Raw genomic sequence first — 6,000 nt, forward strand, 5'->3', positions numbered from 1 at the left:
CCAGCCCCTTCACTACAGTGTTTCTCTCTTCAGGGGGACGCCCAGAAAGGTCCCCGGCCCCATTGGCCCCGTGCCCCAACTCCACGAGCTGCACAGGTATTGAGCTGCTCCTCTGTGCACCCTTCTTGTCTGGCAGGGCTCTGCGGGCTGTCTCAGTGCCTTGGGAGGTCTTTGCTTTCTCCAGACAGGGAGAAGATTCGTGCCGTGGGAGGCGAGGATGGGTGCTCAGGCAGAGTGGAGGTCTGGCACCGTGGCTCCTGGGGGACGGTGTGCGACGACTCCTGGGACATGCGGGATGCCGAGGTGGCGTGCAGGCAGCTGGGCTGTGGCCCCGCGCTGTCTGCCCTGAAGGAGGCTGCATTTGGGATGGGGCAAGGCCCCATCTGGCTGGAGCAGGTGGAGTGCCAGGGGACGGAGCCGTCCCTGCAGGACTGCTGGGCCCGGCCCGGGGATGGCGGAGCTTGCCGGCATAAGGAAGACGCGGCCGTACGCTGCTCAGGTGAGCGGCAGGGCTGGGACCCCTTGCTCGGGTATTGGCAGGGAGCTGGGGAAGGCCTTTCACCCGCTTGGTCCTGGCATGGCCCCTGACCTGCCAAGAGCACGAAGGTTCCTGCAGTGAGGAGCCTGGTACCAGGTGGGGAGCAGCCGTGGTGGGACTGGGTGTCCTCCGGCCACTGCCCATGGGGCCCTGCAGCCCCAGGGCTATGCCCTGGGCTGCCTGTGCCATCCTGCCTGCTGCCCAGAGCAGCGGCGCTGGACCCTGTCCCGGCCTCCCTTTCTAGCACTACCAGAGGGGCAATTTGGGTGGGATGTGCCAGGGACATCTACAGACACACACACAGTGTGTTGGGGAGGAGGCTCCCCGGTACCCACACCCCCACCCTCTCAGCCCAGCTCTCCTTTTCCTCCTCTGCAGCTACACCCAGGACAACAGCATCCCCACCCCGAGCAGGTAATTTGTCCTCCCGCTGGGGCTGGGTATCCCCGGGGCCAGGCTGTGCCCCACTGCTGGATGGAAGGGGCTCCTTGCTGGGGTGTGAAACTCCCAGGAGGAGGCACTGGGGTGGTGGTGGGGGTTGGGGAGGGTTTTAGTTTCCTCAGCAGGGTGGAAGCTTCCCCATCACTCAGCCCTGGGGCTCTGCACCCCCTGCTGCCGTGTGTGATGGGAGTCAGGAGTGGGGCTGCCCCCACCTCTCCAGGCCTGGTGCTGCCCCTTCCATGTTCTCGCCCATGCAGATCCCACCCGGGGCCGTTTGAGCAGCAGCGGGAGAGTCTCAGTGCCCATCATCATCTGCATCATCCTGGGGGCCCTCCTCTGCCTGCTCCTGGCCTTCCTGGCCGGGCAAGTGCTCCGTGCCAGGGCTGGGCACAGAGGTGGGTCCTTCCACAGCGGTGCCAGGGGGAGAAGCCTGCTGGAAGGGCTGTGGGGTGCTGCGGGCTGTCAGGCACAGGCAGGGCTGGGGGGATGAGGCTGTGTGCTGCCATCTGCCTCATGCACCACCCCACTGACTGCCTGGCTGTGGGGCACGAGCAGCAAGGGGTGGAGAGAGCCCGGAGGCGGGGGGAGCTCGCGATGGGGCGAGCAGGGAAATGGCAGAGTGGGGATGACCAAAGCTGGCAGCGCTCTGGGTAGTGCTGGAGGGGGCTCTGGGGCAAGGGAGAGAACAGGAGGAGCGTGAGGCAGTAAGGTCCATCTCCGTGGTGTCAGCCCCCCAGGCTGTCCCTCTGCCCAGCCCTGCCCACCACCCGGCAGGACAGGGGCCCTGCTATAGACCCGTGGGGCAGATAGGGGGCAGCTCCAGGTGGAGAGGAGACATGGGAGCTGCTCCGGGGTCAGACAAGGGAGGCAGGACCCAGGGGCCAGAGGGGCATGGCACTGTCTCCGAAAGGATGATGCAAGGGTGACGCTGCCCCAGATAATCTCCACAGCAACGTTGCCCTCACTGGGGATGTGCCTGGACGGCACAGTTGGGCTGTGCTGTCGGACCAGTCCTGGGCTGGCCAAAGGAACAGGTTTGGGGGAGCACAGTGGGGTCCCATCCCCCTCTGCCTTTCCCTGGGCCAGCCCTGTCTCTGTCCACAGGCTCCAGGAGAGCTCAGGAGCTCTTCCCCGAGGCTGTGTATGAGGAGATCGGTTACAGCCCAGCGTGGGAGAAGCAGGAAAGGTTTGGTCGCTCAGGTGGGTGGGGGTCCTCCCTGAGCGGGAGGCACATCTGCAGGACCCTTTCCCCTGGCCCCAGCCAGAGCTGATCCCCTGAAGCCCCCCAGCCCATGGTTCCTGCAGCGCTGGAGAGAATCCAGGTCCTGGGCCTGGGAGAGGAGCTTCCCCCAACCAGCTGGACAGCCCCTCTCTTCCTGCCCCTGCACCCAATGGGGCACCCGAGGAGTGAGGGAAGGGGCTGTCCTAGGGCAGCTCTGGGAGCAGCTTTGAGACAGTGTTTGTCCCAGGGGAGCAGGGTCAATTCCCAGCCTTCCTCCCCATGCAGCCCCAGCTCTGTGGGTCCCCCTTCCCCCGCGGTGCTGACCATGCGGCAGGGCAGTGGGGCTCACTCCCTGACCCCCGCTGTGCATCTCTCCAGACTCCTATTCAGAGGAATCCCCGAGCCAGCTGCAGCCCTACCCTGGGAACACCGAGGAGGAGGATGGTCTGGGATCAGCACCAGGTAACGGAGGCAGGAAGGGGTTGACCTCCCTGCAGACATGTGATAGACAGGAGTGTCACTGAGCGTCACCGTCAGAGATGGGGAGGACATGGTGCTGCCAACAGCAGTGTCTCAGCCCTCTGTCCCTGCTCATCCTCCCCTCCTCTGCTCTGCAGGACCTATCTTCTCACTGTCACCAGCTCCCCTCTCCTTTCAGATGTTCTTGTCCTGCCCGGAGGTGACCCAGCAGATGGCTATGATGATGCCAGGGAGGTTTCTGACCCTGGCGATGATGCTGCCCCTGGGCAGGGAGCTTGGGAAATGCCCAGGGCACCAGAGGAGGGAGCAGGGCCCAAGGATGCACTGGGAGGTGAGAGGGAAAGAGAGCGCTGCTGGTTCCTGGGGTGCCGTCCCTGGTGCCACCCAAGTCTCTACTGTACTGACACCCAAACCCCCTGGGAAGGGGGAACGTGACCCAGGAGTTTTCCTTGGAGGGACTGGGCGTGGGAGAAGGAGCTGAATGTGGTGAGGAGCAGGGAGGAAGGTGATGTACAGACCCCATGGGACGAACTGCAATGTCCTGCCTTGCTGCTTGCAGGGGGTAGCCTGTGCTCCCGGAGAAGTGACGGGGTCCCTGGAGCTGAAGGTGACACCTCATCCCTGACCCTGGGGAGCATGGGCTATGACGATGCTGAAGAGGTGTCCCTGGCACATCCCCGTGAGGACACAAAGGCTGTGACACCAGAGCTTGCTACGCAACCGTCCCTGAGCCCCAGGCCAGCAGAGCCCATCTCTGCTGTGCCGCTGGGTGCCGCCAGGAGGGAGGAGAGGTCTGTGCAGCTGGGAGAGCTGTGAGCTGTGAAACATCTCCCTGTGCCATGGGCAGCAGAAACCGCCTGGCGTTTCCTCTATCTTTATTCCCATTTTTACACGGTGCATCCATATTTGTTCCTATGAAAAGTCTGTGAGGGCTTTGACCCAGAGCTGGTGCTGGCGGGCCCAGGTGTCGGGTTGTCTCCCTGAGTCTGATGAGGGGGCGCAGAGAAGAAGGACACGGTGGTAGGGAAGGGGCGCGTCTCAGGGACAGCAGGCTTGGGGTCAGGCTGTGGGGCTGCGAGAGCCCATGGTCCCTGGGGATTAATCCTGCTGGGCTTGTGTCAGGGCAGCACTCGTGTGCAGGTACAGGAGGGATGGGAGCAGGGGGCTTGGGGGCACCTTTCCCTCAGCACTGTTGGAGGGCCACGGGGATGGAGAAAGGATCCCCGTGAGACGCGTGCAGCCGCCAAAAGCCATGGCCTAGCCCCTGGCCTGGAGAAGGGCCCATCCAGGAGGACGCTCATGCGGGAACGTTTCTGTGGCAGAGGAGATTTTGTGTCCCTCCCCTAAAAGAGGTGCTGCTGGGAGCTGAGCCAGGGTCCCTCTCCCTTGGCCAGGGCTTTCACCAGCCCCAGTGCCCATGGGCAGAAAACCCTCTTACACAGGAGTCAGGCGGGGAGAAGGCTTTGACCCTTGGGCAGGACCTGGAGCCCAAAGGGCCCTCCCTCTCCCGCTGGTGGGTCTGCACACCCTCTGGCTCCTCCCTGAAAGGCTCCTCTGCTGCAGGCTGGAAGGTGCGTTGGCTCCCTGTGGGGAGCTGCTGCAGCTCAGGACTGCTGCAAACAGCAGGGTCTGGCCCTGGAGGAGGAGAGGGCAGGAGGCAGCTCTTGCCAACATCCTCTCCCACTTCATCATTGCCCCGTTCCCTGCTGGGAGCTACTCCACCCCTGGGGTCACCCTGGGGGGATCTGGAGGAAGCCCAGGCTGCCACATCCCTCTGCTCCATACCCTGGAGCCTTTTTGCTGGCAGCCCCTGTGGGAGAGCAGCGTGCCCAGGGTGAGACTCCCACGGTGATGGGTGACACACATGGGCACTGCAAACCCAGCCTACTTCCCCTGGAAAACTCCCACTAGGGTAAGCTCCAGCCCTGCATCTCGGAGAAATACGGTATAAAAGTGAAGTAAAGAAGAATCGGGGAGTGTTCTCTTCTGAAGGCAGGACGGTGGGGGCCTATGGGCAGCATGGACATTGACCTGCAGACTCAAGGTGGCCCAAGTGGGGACCAGGGAGAAGAGCCCAGTGCCTGTCCTGTGCCACCTCTCCACCAGCTCTGCCCTCCCACAGGTGGAATATTTCTCCCTTACTCTGGCACTTGGTAAAGGTTTGCCTCCTATTCCTCGTGGAGATAAGCCACAGGCCTGGGTGTGCTTGGGGGGCAGCACACCTGAGCAGAAAGAGCCTGTTTCATGGCATTTTGGGGCCTGAACAGTCTGGCCCTGCAGGCTGGGTCCATTCTCTGCAGCAAAGCAGGATTGTCACTGTGCCCCAGACCGGTGGTTTCTCCTGCAGCTCCCGAGGGGGAACTGAGGGTGGTCACAGGGAGACCAACCCTCAGCACTGCTGCCCCACGCCAGGCAGAGCACGGCTGTGGAAAGCCCATGGCAGAGCAGCCTTATTGCTCTTAGTCTGGGGTCACCATTCCCAGGGGCTGGGCACCCTGCAGTGGAAGGTGCCTCACACCCCATTTTTGTTGCGGGTGTTTTTGCCGGGGGAGCAGCCGAGGCACCATCTGGCCCTCCCCGCCTGTGCACGGCTTTGGACAGGCCTGTGCCTCCCTGATCCCACCGGCACAGCGTCGACAGAGACACCAAACACCCCAGGAACATGAGGTGGGCACCGGCCCCACCAGTCCCACCTCTGCAGGGCTGTGCCTGACCTCAGCAGTTCCAGGTTCCCTGAGCTGAAGCTCTGCTCAAGCCAGCGGTGATGGTGGAAGAAGGACCTGGAGACAGGCTCAGGGTAAGAAATGTCATTCCTCCAGCTGGGAGTCCCACAGCCCTGCCCAGGCTTGTCCAACTCAGACGCCCCTACCTGCTGGCACAGAGGGGTGCTTCCCATGTGGTATGGGATCTCCACCTGGAGACAATCTCAGAGCCTTACCCCTGGAAAGCCACCAGGGCAGAGTGGCCCTGGTCCCAGAGGACACCTGGGCTGGACCCGCACCCTCACACCACATCTCTCGGTGCAGCCAGAAAGGATTGTAGTGTGCTGCTGACATCTGTCCCCTCCCTGGGTCTCCCCACAAGCACACTCTGCTGCCAAGCATTGTCCCTGGGCGGTGGGTGGGGTGGGTCTGTGGCGCAGGGCAGTACCCTGAGCTCAGGTCCAGCACAGCTTCTCCTCCAGGAGAGGACTCAGCAGGGCACACAGCCCTCCCACAGCCCTCCTCACCTCACAGCCAGCCCTGGGTGGGCAGGAGGACCAGTGCCCAGCTCCAGCCCACACCTGCCTGAGGCTGGGGAGTCAGGGCAAAAGCACCCC

General features: G+C 63.3%; 1 pseudogene; it reads left to right on the forward strand.

The window, feature by feature from the left end:
- The window catches only part of LOC142076270 (scavenger receptor cysteine-rich type 1 protein M130-like), a 45,447-nt pseudogene extending 41,888 nt beyond the window's left edge, over positions 1-3,559 (forward strand).
- The last annotated feature ends 2,441 nt before the right edge of the window (positions 3,560-6,000 follow it).

Source organism: Calonectris borealis, unplaced genomic scaffold (assembly GCF_964195595.1).
Source record: "Calonectris borealis unplaced genomic scaffold, bCalBor7.hap1.2 HAP1_SCAFFOLD_40, whole genome shotgun sequence".
NCBI lineage: Eukaryota > Metazoa > Chordata > Aves > Procellariiformes > Procellariidae > Calonectris > Calonectris borealis.